General features: G+C 46.1%; 1 pseudogene; it reads left to right on the top strand.

The window, feature by feature from the left end:
- The first annotated feature begins 10,347 nt into the window (after window positions 1-10,347).
- LOC119391846 (glutaredoxin-related protein 5, mitochondrial-like) lies at window positions 10,348-10,801 on the top strand (annotated as a pseudogene).
- The last annotated feature ends 11,606 nt before the right edge of the window (window positions 10,802-22,407 follow it).

Below are 22,407 nucleotides of genomic sequence, written 5' to 3'. Positions count from 1 at the left end.
TACATTGATTTAGGTTAAAGAACACTAGATGGCCTATGCTTCCGGAGCACTCCACTATGACGTCCCTCAAAATCATAATAAAATTTTGGGACGTGAAACCTCAACAATTCTTCTTCTGCCTCTTCTTCTTCTTCTTCTTCTTCTTCTTCTTCTTATTATTATTATTATTATTATTATTATTATTACTATAAAACAAGTGCATAATTTTACTGTACAGAAAAGGGTCCCAAAGTATAAGCCACTGTAGCGAAGGCTGCTAAAATTATAGTATGGGAAGTCAACTGTTGCATTCTTGATATGTTGAGATTAATACTACGAATAAATGTTCGATTGTGAAGTTTATCGTTTGGATGCGGTTCACTTGTAACAAAACCTCGCAATGGGCGCAGCGGCTGTTTCACGCAATCAAATCGCTTGTATCACATGAAATGCTCGCGATATGAGCACTTGAGCAGCGCTTCGTTTGCATACTCAACGAACTAAATAAAATATAGCACAATATGCAACTTGACAATCAACATGATTAGTGCGACTCGGGCAGGGCGCGCAGGTTTCGGCGGCCTTCCTCAGCGGCGGCGTAGTGTAAACTAGCGGCGCTGTGCAGCCAGCGGCATGCGAACGGAGTTGTCCGCAGCGGTCACAATGCGTGGAGCCGCAATGTACCGGCATATTTTTATTAAAGAGGCCTTAACGCTAGTGTCATCCAGCAGCGCTTCGTGCGGCAACCACTGGTAAATGAGACAGGCAGACAAGAAAGAGTTCTATTGAACCTGGTGGGCACTTTTGACAAGCATAGCTTTTACAATGCAGGCGTTGGATTGGCCGTATCTGCCTTGATACAAGGTGCGTCGCTTAATTTGTGGTGCGAATAATTTGACGATGTTGTAGCCTGAACTCTGATGGCGAATTCCATTGCCAGATTCGGAGCACTTCCGGTAGCAGTTTTTCTGCTCCATTCGGAGCAAGTCTGTTCCAATGGCGGATTGAGAGTGCTCCCTGTATGTTTCATTGCCAGATATGGAGCAGCTCTGGCGCCAGGTTCACTCCACGGAGCAACTCTCTACTCCGCGAAAAGCGGCAGATTCGACCGGAAGTCGCAAGCTCCCCGCGCGTGCGCAGAGCGTGTCGTACCGCGTGTGCGATCAAATGCGCTGTCCGACCACGCCTGTTCTCTCCGCTCGCGCCCGTGAAGGCGGAAAGTGCGCGAACCGCGAGGAATGCTGGGCGCTTGCGTAGCAGATGTGCCCTAGCGCCCCCTACCGTTTCCTCTGGCGAGGGCGCTTGTATTCCATTGGCAGATTTCCTTCGATTGGTCTCCGCCGGAGTGGAGTGCTCCGGCGTAGAGTTCGTCGGCCACTCCGAATCCGCCAATGGAATACACCACGACATAGTTCAGAAACCCGTTTCAGGGTCCCTTTAACCTACATCATAGAGTGCAGTAGCTTCAGCTTGCGCAAATGCTTACCCCTTTCAACAAACCGTTCTGTGTCATCTGACTTTTCAGTTGCGTTCACAGGGCTAAAAACGTACACACGCAATGAAGACTGTACATGTGCTATTGTGCGTCGAGCACTGCTTGCCCTGTCTTATGCCTTGCGTAAACGCTGTATCTTCCACCGCAGGCACATCACAGCGCACCTGGTACATGACGCCACGGGCGAGCTTGGCAGGTTGGCCAATCAAAATATCGCGAGCTACGGCTTACTGAATGTTATCAGGACGCCTAGTGAACTTCAAAAGGTCCTGATAGCCATGAGGCCAGTGCTAGAAGTAAGTATAACCGTCAGTGTCTTGGATTGCAGTGGGCATCCGTAGTTTGTTCATCATTTCAGAGGTGACGTATATAACTTCCGAATATAGGATTACTCCCGCGAATAGAAAACAGGAAAAGAAGGCGATACGTGTGTCGTATGCCATGTGTTCTTAGTAACGATGCATGCAGCACACGCGATTGTGCGCGTAGTATAGCAACATAATTGCAGGTCTAGTAAATAGTCTGTAGCAGTACTGCGCCCTGCCCGCTTCACTGTAATGGTTTAAAGACCCAATCGTTGAAGCTTTCCTTGGGAAATATTGCGCCGGTTTCATATTTTGAATTTGAATAAGGAGCAACGTGGATACTATATGTACAGAGAATTGGCACCTTTCAGTTTGTGGCTTAATGCTAAGGAGACGCTCCATTTATTGATCGCGCTAATGTGCGAAATTATAAATGCATTAACTGTTTATTTTGAGGGAGACATGTCCCTTGCAAATTGGGGATGTTATGCTTGACCTTGGTGCACGACTTCAACATTCACTTGAAAAGCAATGTGACGCTGAAGAAAGGTAAGGGGGTAGCCAGTCGCCATATATATGATCAAATAAATACTAAATTCCAGTAAATAAGAACCACTGTATGTCGTGTCATAGCGCGCAGAAGTGCTCATTGCCCACACCAACATCTTGAGGTTTTGGTTTTGGTGTCAGGGGCCCTTTAAGCTCCAAACTCACTATACAATTTTGCCTCCTATCCGACGTCAGAAGCGCCGGTGGGGCTGCCGGAGTGGTGACGTTTCGTTGCACCGAACTTTCCGAACGGACGTGAGGCATGCGTCAAACCTCGCAGATTTTTGTAGTCTGCGCATAGGACCGTCGGATAGCCTCAGCCGAAGCACGAGCTGTGATGTCACGCAGCTGGTGTTGCCTGTGTCGCCGTTCCTTTTTTCGATTTTCCGATCACCCAGGTTAAGGCAAGTAAGAGCTCGGGGTGTTTGCCAGTATCGCCGCTCACGGCGACGTAGAAAAGCTTGGCTGGAAATTGTTTGTGACACCATATCAATGTTTATTGAATAAACCGGTGTTTCAGTGCCCCATTTCGGCAGGACTGTGCACGTTTGCAAAGAGGTTGCGAGATCACAAGCCGCAATTCCTTAGATAAACGGCGACATCGACTGTCTCGGCAAACCGGCTCGCTTCGCTTCCACCTTCAGTGTTCATTTTGAGAGCATCGGGAAGGCCAATCGCATATGTAAACGTGTGACATCACACTAGAAATATTATACGGCTTTCAAAAAAATAAGTTCTCTGACGAGCTCGCATTTGATCGCGAACGGCGTCGGTGACGGCGTGCGCTTTGAAATGCCTACCACTCGATGCCGTCAGTAATTGCGGGCTATTGCAACGTGTTTATCGCTCGCGTAGGCATAGTTGCATTAATCAGGTTCTTATCGATTGAGGCGTGGCTGCAAAGTTGTTTACTTCGTATTTAATGACGAGGATGCGAAGTTTTCCGGCGTCGCTTGTGGACACAGGCGCCGGATGTGTGCGGAGTCCGTTCGCTCGTTCGACCCATGTGTTCGGAACTGCCGTACGCCACATGCAGGAGCATACGGAGACGCACGCCGGATCGGAGGGACAATCATATTCTGTGTTCAGTGCGTTAGATACTTTTGGTACGTAGGAAGGAGCGAAATGCCCCCTGCGTACATTGAAATTCTTTTATCCTTCTCTTGTAAAAGTGAGTCGTATGTAATGAAAACGATTCGCAGAAATAGTCGCTATTCCTTTTCTAAAGACTAACATTGGCTACTACGGCTTTCCCCGCCGTGACAGGCACTCAAGACGATACAGGGCGGCGATGCCGACAAAAGGACCGTGATTGCGATCGGATCGTATGATTACAGCGGTACGGGTTTTATGGACAAATACAAGGACATATTTGCGAATGTCATCAAGTAAGTACGGCACTGTGGTATATTTATGCGACTGGCATCCTAACGATAACTTTTTAGATTGCTCAATTTGGTCAACATACCATTCATTAAATCGACCATATAGAACACTATATTTACATAAGAAATTTTCCCATACCTGTATAATTTTCGTCTACATAACTAGTCATCTATTGGACATGTTTCGATGCACGTGCGTGAGCATAAATACGGCACAACAATAATTGCGTGTTAAACACAGACTACAGTAGACAGCACGTTCAACCGACTGTGTACACGCGATTGAGACCCATGTAAGGCATGGGTCTCAATCTCACCGTAGCTGGCGGGTCGCAATTTTCCCCCGCAAGGGCCGGGAGAGTGAAGAAGGTTCGAGCGGAAAAGGGAGGGAGGAAGGGGTTGAACAAATTGTCAGTTAACGTTGCAAATCGAAATAGAGCCTTTCTGACTCCTCATAAATGAATCATTTCTGAGGGGGATTTGAGGTCACGATTCGAGAAACGTATCAATAGTGATCTCCAAAATGACTCAAATCGGGACGCCGATTCCTAAATACGGAGTTTTCGGTCCACGGTTTTCTTTGAACACATGGCCACCGCTTGGGGTGTCTGACTAAAATAACGCTTGAAACCACTCACGTCTGTAGGAGTTCTTAGTGTTGGGTGAGTTGGTGTTTAATAAACGTATTGTAGTAGCGCAAAGCTCGACAGTGAAAGGAAACAGAAGGAGCGGCTGTATCACCTGTCTTTCTTTCCTTCTTGTTTCCTTGCCTTTGCAAACTTTGCTCTACTGCACAATGCCCAGTCACTTCCATGGAGCCAGAATCATTGGGGAGGTAAAACTTCCGTGAAAATGGGCGTCCGCAGGCGACTAGATAATGCCACAAAAGGAGCATGCACCCGCGGAGGCACTTCCACAAGCGGCGCCTTGTAACGAGGGTCAGCAACCACGGAGCATGAAAGAGAGAAATAAACGCGACCAGATGCGCGACCAGACTTAAGCAACACTAGGCGAACACACCCGCGTGCGCCCTTTGGCAGCGATCGTGAGCAGACGACAGCGGCGTTCCTGTAAGCGGGCACGTAATTTCTTTCTTTTTTACAATATTTATTTTGTCTTGCGTCAGTTTCTGCGAGCTTACGAAAGGAGTCCGCGGCGGCGGAGCAAGAAACGAACGCGGCCGAACGCGCTCCGCGTCTACGCTCCGTGTGACTGCGGCGGAACGGGTGCAACGCAGGCGACCCGCTCTCTTGGCAACCGCAATGGCGCCAATTTCATTGTCTGCCGCCAAATTCCGCCAGCATGACGAAGTTCTCTGGGAGCGTGACATTATCTGGTCGCCTGAAATAGGGAAGTGGCACCTCCTAAATGTTCTATGCCCCGTAACATATTTATTAGGCAAATAAAAAAAAAACATGCGATGAAGAGAGCCATGTACGTACGGTCAGGGTGGCTACCGAAAAGTCCGCGGGACCCATGTGGCCCGCAGGCTTCTTGTTTGACACACCTAACCTAAGAAGTTCACAGTTGCGATCAAGTCGCACTCAGCTTGCTTAGTGTAACGGTCCTTTCGATAGCAGCAGATGCGTATGCTCATGGTGTAATACGGTGCATGTCCTCTTTCGCTCTAGTACATTCAAGGTCGACGCCGTCATCGCTATATCTTCGGTCAGTTCGATGGAGGACAAAGCGAGCTGCTATGCCGCACCACCGACTGTCCTCAGGTCACCACAGCCAAGGTTCCCGAGTCTGGTAGGTACCTGCTGCTGTGAATATCTGAATGTGCTGGCATCTACGCCTTTTACCTTGCCGTTAGTCAATGCAGCCTTGTGTGGCTCCCGCAAAGCGCACGCCGATGGATGGATAAAAAGAAGCACATTAAAAAGAGGGAGCGTGACTGGCAGACGGCTGCACTCACTTAACTCATCAATTTAAAAACGGAGCATAATGGTCCCGATTTGCTGTTTATAGCTCCATTCTATATCAGAACTAAGGTCTTTGTTTAGCCTGACTGTCTTTCTGTACGGAGGCCGAACAGACCATCTTCGGTCGATGAGAGTTAGAGTCGGTTCAAAGGAGCAGCGCAATCGTCGGGGAAAAAGCTAGTTAGTGTTCCGGACTTCTGAAAATTGCGCTCATAGGACGGGATGAGGCGGTACGAAAAAATGGATATTGAAAATAGAATGGAGAAGCTTTCCTTCTCGAGTTGTCAGTAAAATAAGCTTATCAGTGAAGACTGACGCTCTGGAAAATTGCGAAAATTGACTCTCAGACGCGAAGCTTGCCGGAAACAGTGCGTCCAAGCAGTTTCTCGGGGCGTGTAGTCGGTGTTGCCAACGACAGCGCGCAGTTTTGCGGCCGGTATCTACGTGGTATAGAGAAGACCGTTGCCTGAACAAACGCATCCGGAAGCATGCGAGGTTTTCAAACAGAGGTCAAGGCAGCATCCTAGCTATTTATGTTGCCACCAGTGCAGCTGCGCGCATGCATATTCAAAATGCCGAGTTTTTAGCCGACAGGAGGGACCAGAAAACGCGTGAAATAGTTAAGGCGTACGCAAAACTGAGAGAACGCTCGTGTGCGTGAACATGCCATCAATGTGCCTAATTGATACAGAACTTCACTATCTCGAAGCAATGAGTCTAATCGTGCGTCACATGGGCACGCCCTGGTGTCTCTTGATACTAACTCCTGACGTGGCATTAGAATAAACAGATTTTGTATGTATATGCCGAACAATTTCGCGTATACTTCAATGAGATATAGTCGTGAGTTTGCGCCTATGTAGGTGTATCGTATGTTCTAGTCTTGTCGTCCACGTTTTTCAGCATTGGCCTTTTCGTCTGCCAGCTGGCTGTTTCTGCAGCCCGCCAAGACTGCCTGCCTCGGCGAACGCACCGAACCCGTTCTGTAGTCTCGATGTTCAGAGGCAGTACTTTTTTCACGCCTCTGTGTATACCATGCATTGTACTGTTTGTGCGTCTCCTTTTATCTGGATCACGTGCTCTTGAATGTGCCTGCCGAGTAATAGCTTGACCCATCGACCTTTACATTGTACTAATGTTTTGCTTACCAACTATGCGAATGAGGTGCAACACATTGCCAAGGGAACTGTCATCGCCAGTCTGAATGATTTCGTCCAGGTTACGGAGCTGCCTACTTCTGAACCACGCAAATTGATTTACAAGACGTGGATTCACCCTTGTAGCCATCGACGTCGAACCAGGACTACAACACAGTCAAACCCAGTCATTCGCCAGTCAGTCGTCGAGACGCAGTAGGCCGAGATCTCCGCACGGGACCTAGACGACCAACGAGGGCTCGTCGCCAGCACCCGGGAGGCGGTCGCTGCCAGAGGATTCCTGCAATGAGGCAGCTTACCACGTAGGCTGGCCGCGAGCTTCCGAGCTCGGGAATGCTCTTTCGGAAAATGAAAGGTTTATTACAATAATGCTCGATGTCATCTAATGTCGGACGTGCACCTATCGCCAAAGGGTTGTCGGCGAGTCAGTAAGGCCTATAACCAGCCTCCCTATCGAGTTTCACCAAAAGAAAGAGAAGCTATCGGTAATCACAATAAAGAAATGTTCAAGAACAACGTAATTCGGCCGTCAACAAGTCTATTGGCGTCGCCTGTTGTCCGTGTGAAGAAAAAAAAGATCAGACTTTACGTTTATGCAGTAATAACCGGAAACTGAATGCCGTCATAAAACAGGATGTTTATCGGCTTCCAAAAATTGTTGGCACTCTGGATAGGCTACGTGATTGAAAGTATTTTTCGTCACTAGACCTTAAAAGTGCATATTGGCACAAGTTGATGAAAAGAGATCGCCAAAAGACGGTGTTTGTGACACCGCAAGGTTCATACGAGTTCAAGGTACTCTTCTCTTGCCTTTGTTCAGCTCCCGGCACATTCCAGTGGATGATGGACACAGTCCTCCCCGGTATAAAATGGCAGGCTAGCTTGGTTTGTCTTCACGACGTTGTTGTCTTCCCTGCTACCTTCGAGCAGCGCACGGAAAGCTTGTGGGCTATGCTCACCGCTATCAAGTCAGCAGAATTCACGATAAAACCCCAAAAGTGTTACTTCTGCTTCCGTTTGCTCCTTTTACTCGGCCACGCCATCAGTACGGAAGGCGTCCGCCCGGACTCTGGAAAAACTGGGGCCGTGGCAAAATTTTCTAACCCAGAAGATAAAAAGGCCGCCAGGCGATTTTTAGGCCTTTGCGCATATCACAAAAGATTCGCCAAAGTTTTTTTATGAAGTTCTGAGCCGCTAACGTGCCTGACGAACAAAGACACGCCTTTCGTTTGGCTTGGTGAACAGGAGGATGCCTTCAATGAACTGCGGAAGCGCCTTCAGGGCTGTCCAGTTCGTGCGCATTTTGACGAGGAAGCGGAGAAATATATCCACACAGACGCAAACAGTTGAGGTCTTGGGGCCATTTTCATTCAACTGCAATATGGACAAGAACGAGTCGTTGCGTACGCTAGTCGCACTGTTTCGTAAGCTGCGGCGAACTACTCCGCGACAGAAAAATAAAGTCTCGCCGTGATATGGGCTATCACCAAGTTTCGGCCATACTTGCACGGTAGGCTTGTTCGAGCTTTAGCTGGCAAATCTCAAGGACCTGTGTTGACGGCTTGCGAGATGGAGCCTACAATCGCAGAAATAGATATCAAGGTTGTGTATAGGGCTGGTTGCAATCACAGTGATGCTGATTGCTTGTCAAATGCTCTAATTCATCCATCCCGCTACCTCTACTTCCAACGAGGATGGACAGGATTAAGCATTCTTGGGAGCTGTGGCAACATTGGAGATGGCACATCATCAGTTATCGGACCCGGACCTACTACTATTGATCAAGTACATACCGGGACAGGCTGTCGATGTTCCACGAGGTTTTGTCCGCAGCTTGTCGGCGTTCGTCCTTCGAACCAACGTCCTGTACAAAAGGAACTTTGAAAACAAGGCAGCCACATTCCTGCTCGCGGTCCCTTCACTTCTACGACCAGAGATTTTGGATGCTTTCCACGACGATCCGTCAGTAGGACACTAAGGAGTAAGCTGGACGTTAGCACGCATCCGCACTAAATACTACTGGCCGAAGCTGCTGAGCTCTGTGCAGCACTACGTCAGAACTTGCTAGGATATCCAGATACGCAAAAACACACCATTCAAGCCAGCAGGTCTCCTTGAACCTATAGACCCACCAGATCATTTGGACAAGTTGGAATGGACTTACTTGGCCCATTTCCTACGTCGTCGTCGGGGAAGCGCTGCGTCATAGTTGCGACCGACTATCTAAATCGACATGCCGAGGCAGCGTGTCTTGTTAGAGGAACGGCCGTTGAAGTAGCCGAATTCTTCGTCACCAAGATTGTACTACGACATGGAGCCCCTGCAGTGTCGATAACGGATAGATGAGCCGCATTTACGGCCGATGTGACAAAACCTATTATGAAATTGATGCACCTCAGTCAGAGGAAAACGACGGCACATCATCGGCGAGCAAATGAACTGAATGAATGACTGAACAGAACGTTGGCTGATATGTTGTCAATGTACGTGGACAAAGAGCACCGTGCATGACATAAAATGTTACCCTTTTCAACGCTCGCCTATAACACCGATGCCAGAGACAACTTGAATGAAGCCATTCGAGCATGTTTTTGGTCGGTCAGTCATGGCATCGTTAGATGCAATGCTACCTACTGATGAGGCGCCCGAGAATGACTATGATGTCAGTGACTATATACAAAGAGCCGAATAATCAAGACAGCTGGAGCAACATTGTACTCACCAACAACAGAAAGCCGACACGCATAGCTAGAATCGGCGACGAAGAGACGTCCAGTACGCACGGGGTTGCATAGTTTGTGTGTGGCTTCCCGTACGGGCATGTGGCCGATCCGAAAAGCTGCTTCGCCATTATTTCGGTCCATAGAGAGTGCTCCGCCTACTTGGCTCGTTGAAGTGGGATTCTAGAGGGTCAGGAGATCTCATCATGACGGCAGCATAGCACAGAAATTGAGCATATCATCAGAATTAAACATACTACGACAGACATTGAACCATCGAGGACACAAGGCTGCTCGACGATAATTGCATCCACGAAGAGGTAATCAATGACCGCCTGCAAACCACTTCGTTGCAAGCATTGGGACGATGCACTCTGGAAAGGGGGCAGTGACGCCAGATGATTTCAGACTACGCGCGCTGACCGATGCCTACGCCCTCGGTATCGCTAGCGGCATACGTGCGAACCGAAGTAAGAGTGTCGCGGAGAGCACGGGCCTGCGGGACCCAGGCAGTAGAAGCGGCGCGCGACCCACATCGAACACAAGAGCAGAAACAGAAGAAGCGTAGATTTAGAAGAGGAAAATGAACTGTTCTCTGGGCTGTTAGGACAGTTTTCTTAGCTGTTTCCTTCTTGGGCACAAGTTCCCCCAAACTACTTTAGTTCATGAAAGTGTGTTTTTGAACTGTGCGTTACAAAAGAATGTCCTCCGAAGGTGACGCAGGGGGCGAATAGACCGGCTTACTAGGCGAAAGCTATGGTACGCCATTCTCCTAACCACAGCTTCCAGATCGGGCGTACTGTCACGAAAAGACAGGACCGCTATGCTAACCATGGCATTCTCTCTGGCCGGTCGTTCAGGCCTGGCGACGACCGCGGGGATGCTTCGGTCGCCCGTATGTGTCCGCAAGGCGGCGGCGCCGATCGCCGACAAGATCGCCAATGTGATAAAACAGGACAACGTGGTTGCCTTCATGAAATGCGTCCTGGAGGAGCCCCCGGTGCGGTTTCAGCAACGCCGTGGCTCAAGTGCTGCGCATGCGCGGCGTCGACTACAACACATACGACGTGCCCCAGGACGAGGCGCCGCGTCAGTGGATCAAGGACTTCAGCAACTGGCCCATCATACCGCAGGTCTACATCGGCGTTCACTTCGTTGGCGGCTGCACCATCGTGCTACAGATGCACGAGAGCGGAGAGCTAGTCGTCGAACTGACCAAAGTTGCTCCTCGAGAACTTCGGCGACACATTCCTCTGCCGCCGATGGAAAAGCAGGAGAAGCGGTAACCGGCGGGAGATGTGTTTAGTGCGAAGCTTGGTGGGAGATCTTTTTCGGCGACTGTTTATAAATACGGGTTCAAGCGGTCAAAGACGCCCGGTGTCGCCTTATGGGAAAAAAATCTCGCGCTTCGCTCTCTTGAAGTTCAAACACCACCCGGCATCTTTTAACTGGTTCACGGTGTCGTCAGACTCGCGGTGATCGTTCAGGCATGCGTAACCGAGTTTAGCGAATATGTGTATTTCATTCAGTCAACATAAAAAATGCACAAACTTGTTTCCTATGTAAACATGAATGCGAAGGACCAATTCTGAATAACTACTAGTAGAACATACACTGCATTAGAGTTACCCTTGCATATTATTTCATTCATATTCTCTTTTTTCAAGTAAGCTACCCCTGAGTGTCTTCAGCGTGCCCCTTGCTTTTGCATGAATAGACAGACCAATCTTCACAATTTCTTTACCATTGCCATCGTAGTTTTCTTGTCGCGTACATACATTTGGCTAAATGTCTGTGAAAGGTGTCGCTTTATTTTAAGGCAACAAACCTGTCTAAGCGCTCAGAACTGGCAAGGCAATTAGTTTCATCACAGCTATACCAACTCCATATGCAAGTACTTTGCTGTATGCATTGTGGCAAGGTTAGTTTGCGGAAACTAGCAGCTAGGTGATGTCAAAGAACTAATCGAGACTTCCGTGGTGGAAGTATTACATGCTAGACCATTTTTTGCACATTCGCTAATCGGTCAACTTCGGCACGGCACTGAACGTTTCTTAAGAAGGAAGCATTATATTTATTAACGTTTCAGGCGCCCCAAATCAATATTATTTCGTTGAGTTAATTACCAGTTACGCACTGTTATCACTTCACATGAGCGCCCCCTTGATGAGTAAATTTGGACTGCTTGGGTTAAAACTTGTAAGATTACGGAGAAACGGCCCTGAGGCAAGGCACAAGGAAAACACACTGAGCGATGTGTTTGTTGTTGTTTCTTTGCTTTATTCGCGTGCTAGTCTTCCTGTATGTCCAAGAAATACAACCCTTTGTACCAACTCCATGCTGAAATGAGGTGTTTCTGCGTGCATGCTCCTGCAGGAGACTCACTGGCCGCTGGTGCGCGCCAATACGACGTACGCCAATGGCAAAACGTTAAGAGGTCTGTCGTTCGAAATGGGTACAATGATGTACGTCCTCGAAAAGGACGCCGCAACCCTCCGCGACGGCGCTTACGCCAAGTGCGTGGACTTCGGCATGGCGAGCCGGGATGTGGTAAGCTGGTTGTGCACCGAATTATGCCTTTTTCAGGTCATACCTCCACTCCAGGCCATGATACACACGGTATACTTTACTTTAAAGTGGAGTTGGGCAAAAATAAATGAAATATAAATTAAAAAAAACTGTGCATTGCCTGCACCACCTAAGTATCGCAGGCCAAAATCGATAAATTAGATAAAAGAACAAAATGTACTAAAATTTCTATTAAAAGAAAAAATACAAAATAAAAAGTAACAGTTTGATCCCACCACCCAGTGAAGCCACCTCCAAGGGCATAATTCTCTAGATTACATACTACAATAATTATACTGAATGTGCAATAATTGCGACAGCAACTATACGACACTCCCGGCTCACTTTTTTCCGCCACCGTCGGAATCGCCGTGAGGTTCAGTGTAAAGTACAAATGAAGAGGTCGCCCCGCGCATCGTACGTTGCATGTGCGAGTGAAAGCATACGAGCGCTGCTGATATTCGTTGTTCAAGCGGAGGTAGTGCGCTCCGGACCTTTACTTCACGCGAAACGCGTATGGGAGGACCCTAGAGGGCGGACGGCGTATCTCCGGCAGGAACTCCACACTTTAACCTGCGGGGCGCGTGCGCCCTACTTTACGGGGATCGGCAGACGACTCGTACCTTTGTACGTTTAGTATCCCCATGGTAATGTCTGCGTTAAAGCCATAGACTGCAGGGTGGTCGCTCCGCTTGCTGTAGCGGCTGCGTTTCGTTATGCCACCGTTTTGTTGAGTAACGCCAGGCCACGTGTTTAAGGAGTGAGGTATGCTAGCCTTACCTTGTATACGTTCCAGTTTGTTCCTATCACACTCACCGCTTCGCCCTTGCGGTGCAAGTGCGACCTTCCTTAGCGATTCCGCAGCTTGGTGCCAGCGTTTGAGAAACTTTAACTGATGTATTCATGTGTAAAAGCATATGTACAGTGTCTTTTTTTGTAATGATACATATTATTTTAAAAATTATGTATCAGCTAGGCTCTTGTCTTCGCACATCATGTCGAGGTAGGAAATAATTTGTCACCGTTAGGGTGAAAGGAGAAATCACTAATAAAAACTCGTATATTATCTGTTTAATTATTCACTTGAGGGTGGCTGTGTACGTGAGCAGGCAGTAAAACATGACAATTTATGGCATACCCTTACTTTGAAATCACAAATGTCGGACATATGTTGAGGTACTTGTTTTTGAATTTTAATGAAGATTTGGAAACTGTGCGCGCCCGGCCCAGCAATAAACGGTTAAGTAAGACCGGAGCATCCTGCGACGGAATTTGAATGAATGCGCGTCGCCGCGGTAGTCTTGTGGAAAGCGCCGGCGGATCGCCTGAAATGTTCACACAATCTTTGGTGTTTATCTCTGTCTTTCGTACTGCGCCCAAGGAAATTCTCAATATCAGCGTTTTTCTTTTTCTACATAGTCATAAAGATTTGGGGGACATTACCGCGGCGCTTCTTTTTGCAGGCAGGCGAAAGAGTTCTTAGCGGCTGCTTAAAAGTCAAGCAGGAAGCATATAAGCACCGCACAACGCACGCCAAGAATAACGGTCGACTTGCATATTTCTGATGACTTGCCGTTTTTCCTTAGCAGATACTCCAAGCTTCAAATTTCCTCACTATGTCGCCGTGGGCAGTTCGGGTCCGACGTAACACAAGGTTCGCGTCTCCTGCGCGCCCGCTGCGCTCAGTTTGGAGAGCGTCATGACAATTCAGTGATGAATATCTCAAATTGCGCTGCAACTTTCGTGGTCTCTGAAAAATGGGTACGCCTTAAATTGCGATGGCCTACACCTTTCCTTCTTAAACAACTGTCTTCAAGTGAATACCTAATACAAGTTAACGAGTTGATCTTAATGAGTGACTTCACTGGCACTTTAGCTGCGACTAAGTATTTCTGCCTCGATGTAGAGTTAGAGTGCGAAGACGAAAGGAGCCTCAGTGTCATGATACTTTATGAAAACCTTAACAGAAAACACCCCGTTTAAGTGAATGTACTGCTTCAAATTTTCTAGCTTTGCATTTATATGACATCAGGAGCAGGCCCCTAGAAATCTAAGAAAAGGAAATCGAATGAAACTGGGAAAATATTTCAATCAGCCTTAATTCAGTGCGTGCATGTTTGGTGGGCCTAAATGGAACACTGGCAGCATAGGACACACAGTGTTCATTGTCACTACTGTATGACCGCGTATGTTGTGGTCCCTGTAGACAAATGTCACAGATGAGACAGGCGGGACGCATGCGTAGACTGTTGCTCAGCACAACACTTTCGCAATTCGCGCGGAAATATCCTCGGCAGTTCCATCTCAATTATTCTTTTAGATCGATAATATGTCCTACTTGCCTGTGTGACCTCCCTCTTACGCGGAAATCCACACAACATTGAAACTTTAAAACGGGAACTGGTGCACGCCTAAGGACAATTGACTGATTAACTTGCAGCTTACGTGACATATTTCCTTCCGCTAATGTAATTTGAATTATCGGTGCATGGGTGCTGGAATTACCAGTGGATTAACTGATATTAGTGGAAATACTGGCATACCATTGGTGAAATGAATTAGTAACCATCAGGTGACCCTAAAATACGCAATAGTTTTCAACCTTAAACGTCATAGTAGCACGAAGCTCTAGAGCGATTTTGGCTGCGAAGCTACGAGAAAGCCTACTTCAATTTGACCTCTTCTAGTTAATTCCCACTTTTTAGATCGCGAAGCATCTTATGGCGGAGTTCAAACCGGCGGTGTGCCGCGTGACCACCCTTACTGCGCACGCACAACCCCTCTCCACAACCTCCACTCCCCCTCTCCCCATTCCCTCCTCGCTCCCCCTCTCCACTTTCCTTCTCTCTCATCCCTCTCTCTACTTCCCCCTCCCTCTCCGCTTCCCTTTCTCCACTCCCCCTCTGAAACGCGGGCTCGACATGCCGAAACGCTGCTTCGCATCGCCTCATGGTCCCTTTTAGCGGGAGATAATATGATTTTCGTTTTTTTTTTCAAGCGAAATACATGCACATGGAAGGCATGTACTAGAGTGACCTGATTCGACCACGGTTCTTATTTCGTTAAGTAGAATATTGGCTTTCGCTTGCGAAGCACTTGTCGTGTTTTTCAGACGTACCTCAAAAAGAAGCATACAGAACAGCTTATCCAAGTAAGACATAGGCGAAAGATAATGGCGCATTGAGCGTTTTTTTCTGAATCCCAGCTGATTCACTACTCAGCGGAATGTCCCATCCCTCCCCTCTGAATGCGAACGAAACCACCAGACAAAGCGTCTGTCTCCCCTCTCCATCTGTTTTCATTCCTTGTTACGCGGTAGCTAAAGCGATTTGACAAGCCAGCCTATATGAGTGTCCCCTTGCTGTTTTTAGTCCCGCCCCCCTTCCTTTGCTGTTTTCGCACTTTTCTTTTTCTTGCCTTTTGCGGTTGGAGGACAACAAGCAAAGCAAAGAGATGCACAAGGTTCAGCAAAGCAGTAGCTGCCTTGAAGAAGACAAGTTGTCCGAAACGTTGGCTCTGGCGGCACCTCCTGTACAAGGATTTTTCATGAATAAGTGCTTAGTTCATAGAAGTAGATCATGTTCTTGTACGCAAAAGCGTAGTGTAATTCATAAGCGTGTTCAAAAAATATTGGAGAAATAATGTTCTGTGAGTGCCATATTATTAAATGCGTTAGCGTGGATACACCAATGCCTACAAACTTGAATGCGGGATTGCTGAGAAGAAGCAGAACAACCTCCGACCGTCATACTGTGTATTTGAACAGTGTTAGTACTTAACTGACTCACAAACCTTAAACGACGGCAGCTGTCTAGTTTTTTTAACAGTGGTCAAAGGCAAAACTGTTCGGTCACTAGGCGAATGTTCTAGGCCGTAGCCAGAAATTTACTTTGTGGGCGGAAGGGGGAGTCCGCTGTGAGTTCCTGCTTGCGTTTGTACGTGTGCGCGTCTATATACACATACAAAGGGTGGAACGTCTGGGGGTTCAACCCCCGAATACGCCTCCCCACAATCCAACCACTGCATATGCAACAGCTAATGTTCTTAGAAAACGTGCATTTAGCTGTAAACTACTAAAGAAAACATGCATTTAGCTGTAAACTACTAAAACCATAAAAAATGGTAAACAGGGCACGTGGTGGGGTCGACGTCTTGACAAGCGAACTTGTCGTCTTCAAGGCTACTACTGCTTTCCTTAGTGTTCGTGAGAATATGCTTCGTGTCCTCTCCTCTGATCTAAACAACGGAGAAGAGAGAGCAACTGCGAAAGCGGGGGTAGGGGTGAAGTAGAGGCCGCCTCGACGAATCCGGTGAGTCAAACGGGAACACAAATATTCCGTGAAAAAGAAAGTGGTGGCGGATGGAGGAGGTGGGGTTCATATTTCGCTGAATTACGGTTGTCAGAAGGAAGCAAGACTTGACAACGATCATTTCACGGCGATAAGCGCGGTAGTATTTTAGGTATATCAAACGCGTGAATAAGGTGTGACTACGTTTTCAGTCTTTTGGGGAGCGGAGCATTGATTGAAGTATGTAAAGTGGTGACCTGCTATATTAAAACGCTGTACCACTGCTTTCGGCAGTTTATTCGTCGTGTCTGGGCGATTCCCGTTCGTATAACTTTAATAGACTGCCCTGTTTCAGCAATGTACTGCTTGTGACAATATGAGCATTCTATTATGTAGATTATGTTTGAACTAGTGGAGGTAAAACTAGATTTTAAATGATGGACGTAATAACTTCCGGTGTTTTTAACTATAACGTCAGCTTGAAGGCGTTTACATGTCTTGCATATTGGACGAGAACTGGGTGTTATGTGGGCAGTAGAATGAGGGTTTACATCTCCATGCACTAAAATGTCCTTAAAGGTCCAATTGCGATGATACATGACCCTTGGCACTAAGGGAAACGCCTTTCTAAGGCGCTCGTTGTTTGCTTATGTTGGATAATACTTGCGGATGATATTATGTTTGAGAGTGCATTTCTGCATTTGGTTACAAATGCTAGCGGCGCAGAGACAATAAATGTTCATCAAGGAAAAGCGCAAGGAAAATCGTTGGGCATATCTGTGCATTTGAACGTGGGAGTATTAGTCAACGCCGATCGCAGCTATGGCGGCGGGTGTGGGACACTCTTTCTTTCTGCCTGTCGGGCAGAAAATCGTAGCACGTAATTATGTAGCGCGTAACATATTTACGAGCTCACAGTTGACCAATGATCCCTCACATACTAACTGAAGACATCAAGTCCGCAGAACGAGACCCTCGTTGTGAATGAACAAAAAAGAAGAGTTTTGAGGGCTCGTTTTTTTTTGTTAGACACAATATTAATGAGAACTAACAGACAATAATGCCAAGGAAAGTATAGGGAACGTCATATGCAGTAATTATGATATAAATGTGAATAAAGTAAAAAGGACGACAAGCTAACTTCCCGCCGGCATGGACCGAACCTGCAACCTTCGAATAAAGCATCCGATCCTCTACCAATTTAATGGCCCTTTAGTGTATCGAATTAAGCGGAAAACCTAGAGTAACAAAAGTCGATGAGACTGCTGCGGAATAGCCGATAAGTTCAATTGTAAAAATTGGCGTCCAATTTCATATTGACTTCTAAAGAGAAGTCGTATTTGATATATCTAAACGTACCAAGCGGCTAAGCAGCTGTGTGGTGAGTGATTAGCAAAATAATTTGTGAGGGTTTAGGTACCAAAAGCATACGATTGTGAGGTCCGTCCTTGGGGTGGTGGCGGGTGAATTTCAACCATCCGGGCTTCCTTAAATAGCACCTAAACCTAAGCCCAGACGTGTTTCATTATTTTGTTCCCATCCATATACGAGCGCAGTGGCTGGGATATGATCGGTTGTTTGCGTTCTTTGATCACAGGTGCCGCGAATCATAAAATAGCATACTGTAAAATAGCGAAAGTAGTACTGTTATTGCGCATTCGCTGATTGCAAGGGCTTTTTATTGGTTTTCTCTCGCTCTATTGCAGGTAGAAACTATGCTGTTTGCAATTTCGCATAGACGCTCAGTAAACAAATTATAGGCGATACGCATCCATTTAAACTGCACAGGAGTGCAGTCTATGTGACTCCAACTGATGCATTCTAATGCAGTGATAATAATTACAGATATGCGGAACAAAGAACTTTGTCGACAAAAACAGCCAGTACCTCAGAAGCCCTTACATGGTATATGCCACTTTTGTCCGGGACGAGATGACACCGAGACACGTCGCCTTTACTGAATTCGTCACAAGCCTAAGGGACAAGGTCAGTGCACCAACCATTGCGCCTATTACTACTGCTTGCGATGATTTCATGTGCCCGCAGACAGTAACGAAACGAAAGGTTACAAGGGTACCTCGAAGAGTCGCCCCGAAGTTACTGCGCGTAGTTGTGGCAGTAGCCTTTCTTTGATTTTTTTATTTATTTATTTATTTATTTACAAAATACTGCAGGCCATGTGGCCCATGCAGGAGGGGCAGGGTACAACATAAATACACGTACAATGCACAATTTGGTATCATAAACAAGTCAGGTAAAGATAAAAACAACTCTAAATAAAAAATAATTAGGAAATAGTGAGGAAGTAATTCTGTATTGATTCAGTCGAGTCGAGATGATCAAAAGGTATCAGGTTCCATTCTTCTATGGTGCGGGGAAAAAAAGAATATTTAAAGAGTTTAGATCTGGCAACATAAGGGGAGAGTGTGAGGGAATGGGAATGACGGGTTTTCCTAGTCTCAGAAAGGGTTATGTAAGGACTGGGATCTATAAAAAATTTACGATTTAACAAAGAATGGAGGAACTTCAGTCGGGATATTTTACGCCTCATTTGAAGTGTGTGAAAACCGCTAGAACGTATAAGATCAGTTACAGAATCCTCGTGGCTGTATTTAGAAAAAATGAATCGCATGGCTTTTCTCTGTATTCTTTCAAGAGTATTAATATTGGTTTTGGTGAAAGGATCCCAAATAATGCAGGCGTATTCTAATTTGGGTCTGATAAAAGTGGTATAGGCTAAAGTTTTCACGTCAGGGGATGCATGTTTAAGCTTGTGGCGAAGTAGACATAATTTTCTGAAAGCTGAAGAGGCGGTGTTAGAAATGTGGGTGCTCCAGTTGAGGTTGTTAGTAATGGTAACTCCAAGATATTTGTACTCGTTAACTTCAATCAAAGGGTCTTGGCCAATGGAGTATGAAAACTTCAGGGGTACTGCTTTTTTAGTTAAACGCAGGAGCACAGACATAGAAGAGTTTAGTTTCATGCCCCATTTATTGCTCTACCTAAAAATACTGTTTAAGGCTGCACTAAGCAAAAATTGGTCTTCAACTGTATTAATTTCGTTAAAAATAACGCAGTCGTCTGCGAAAAGACGAATATTTACTGGGGCTTGTATGACATCTACTATGTCGTTGCAATAAATAAGGAATAATAGCGGGCCAAGTACACTTCCCTGAGGGACGCCAGAGGTTACCGAGAAAGAATCAGATTGCTGTCCGTCTATCACAACACGCTGTTTTCGATGCATTAAATAAGCAGATATCCATGATAGGATGAAGCCAGGAAAACCAAGGAACTGTAATTTGCAGATTAATTTGCCATGAGGAACTACATCAAAAGCCTTTTGAAAATCTAGAAATATAACGTCCATTTGGCCACCTCTGTCAAGAACAGAAGCGAAAGAATGTATGACCGTACTCAATTGGGTGATTGTCGAAAGACCCTTTCTGAAGCCATGTTGAAAGGGAGTTAGAATGTCATGCTCATTTAAGAAGTTATTAATGTAGTCCGCAACGATATGCTCAATTATTTTGCAAGAAGATGATAAAATAGAAATCGGACGGTAATTTAAGACTGAAGATGGGTCGCCCTTTTTTAAGATCGGTACAATGCGTGCAATTTTCCAATCAGGTGGAAGTATCGCGGATTCTAGAGAGGCCTGAAAGATTACGACGAGAAATTTACTTAGTGGTTCAGCGTAACGCCGGAGGAAGGAGTTTGGAATGCTATCAGGACCGACGGAAGATTTCGTCTTCAATCGTAGAAGCATGTTAAGCACACCTTGTTGAGAAATATTGATATCCGAAGAGCAGGACCGTGAAATTTGAAAAGAAGGCTGAGTAAGCGGGGAGAAGACACTGTGAAAGTGGGCATTTAAAAGGTTAGCAATGCTTTTGGGGTCGGTTATTGCAGTACCGTCGTGGGTAATGCTCGTTATCGATTTGTTTTGCTCCTTAATAAAGTTCCAAAACTTCTGTGGATCTTCCCTTATAAAATTAGTTAAAGTGTTGCTGAAATAAAACTTCTTTGCTTCTGTGATAGATTCTGACAGAGCCATACGAACATTGGTTAAATTAACGGCAGCAGCTCCTTTTTTTCGTAATCGTTTGGCTTTACGTTTTAACTGAATGGTACGCCTGTTCATCCAAGGTGTGTGTTTAGTTGGCTTTACACGTTTGTTCGGTATGAACTGATCAATGCAGAATAAGCACATGACTTTAAACTTGGTCCAAAGCTCAAGGACGTCACTCGCGTGAAATTCGCAAAAGCAAGATTCAAGATATTCTGTTATACTGATATCGTCAGCCCGTGCAAAATCTTTCACAATCACAGGTGGATGCGTGTCAGGCGTATGTTTAACATTCAGTGAAAAGTATACAGCAACAATATCATGGTCAGATAGGCCAGGCTCGACAGATACATGGTAATTAGAAAAGGAACGATCAAGAAAGACGAGATCAAGGAGCGAGCCGAGACCGGTTCCATGTCTGGTAGGCTCGCGAACTACTTGTACAAGATTGTGGCCAAGCATCATATCAAAAAGAACGTTTGCGTCACGTACAGAACCGGCACCCGATTTAATACGGTCCCAATCAATGCATGGTAGGTTGAAATCACCAACCACCAGAAGTTTACTTTTATTGAATTGTGAAATGTGGTCACTAATTTTTAATAAATAATCAGGGGCTGAGTCAGGTGGCCTGTAAACGGCACATAAAACGAAGACATGACCATAAATGTTTAGTTTAACGCAGAGGCTTTCAGTATCCTTCGATTGGATCAACGAAATTACCTGAACAGACGACTTCGCAACAATGGCCACACCACCACCCCTAGAAGTTCTATCTCGTCGAATTATTTTGTAGCCAGGTGGGATTAAGTCCTTGTCGCTAACTTCATCGTGTAGCCAGGTTTCCGTTAAAACCACAACATGTGGGGAGTGCGACAAAAGAACCTGATTCCAATTGATTAGTTTTATTCACTATACTGCGTGCGTTAATGTTCAGTAATCTAACAAGCCTTTCCTTGGCTTGTCAAGTAGAATGTACATTGGCACGAGAACCAGAAGTTATCTCACGTTGGTTAGTTGTTTCATTCCAGATGAATACATCATTATCAATCCGTAGCTTATCGTGCTGAAGTGAAACTTTCTTTCCGAGCGACTTATCATGCTTCGCACTTTCCCATAATAGCTTACGTTTCTTCAAAGTGACTTGGGAATAGTCATTCTGAACAAAAATGTTTGATCCCTTCAGCTTTGAAACATTCTTAAATATCGCTACTTTCTCGTTATAATCCTGTAGAAACATTATTACTGGTCTTTTAGATCCAGTCCTTCCAAGTCTGTGAATACGGCCAATAGAGATGCACTTAACACCTAGCCTATTTTCGAGTGTTTCAGTAATAACTTTGCGCTTCAGATCACTTTCTGTCTCGTTTGGCTCTTCTAGGATACCATGAATAACTACGTTCGAGCGCCTACTTCTGTCTTCGATATCGATGAGTTTGCTAGCGTGATTTTTCACAGACTCCTGGAACGTTTTTACCGAGTTTTCAAGACAGCCTAAGCCAGCCGTATTAGATTTGAGATCCGAGACCTGGACCTGAAGCTGTTTAAACAACTCTCTCGTCTCAGTTATCATATTTTCTGTTTTAGTTTTCAAGTCGGCTAATTCATTTTGTAGCAGATTCTGATTTTCAAGAATTTTGTGCAATAATTCAGCATTAGTGGGTCCCGGATTTTCTTCAACATCACCACTAAGTAAGAGTTTTAGTGCACAAAGACACGCATAACAAATTTCACAACACTGTCGTGGGCACGGCAGGACTAGCAAGAAACGACAGTCGCTAGTAAACGTAGAAGAGCTAGAACTAACCTGCAAAAAGCAGAAGAACGGCTTGGTGAGCGACATGCTTCGGCCAGGCCCACCGTGCCCACTGAAGATAAACTGATGCACTGATTCTTTTATGCGGGTGACGCTAGATGACGTCACGAATCCAGGGGGCGTTGTAGCTTTCTTGAGATGGGTGGCGAT

Source organism: Rhipicephalus sanguineus, chromosome 4 (genome assembly GCF_013339695.2).
Source record: "Rhipicephalus sanguineus isolate Rsan-2018 chromosome 4, BIME_Rsan_1.4, whole genome shotgun sequence".
In the NCBI taxonomy this organism is placed as follows: domain Eukaryota; kingdom Metazoa; phylum Arthropoda; class Arachnida; order Ixodida; family Ixodidae; genus Rhipicephalus; species Rhipicephalus sanguineus.
The sequence above is the reverse complement of the archived record's forward strand: the minus strand, read 5'-3'. Positions and strand labels throughout refer to the sequence as shown.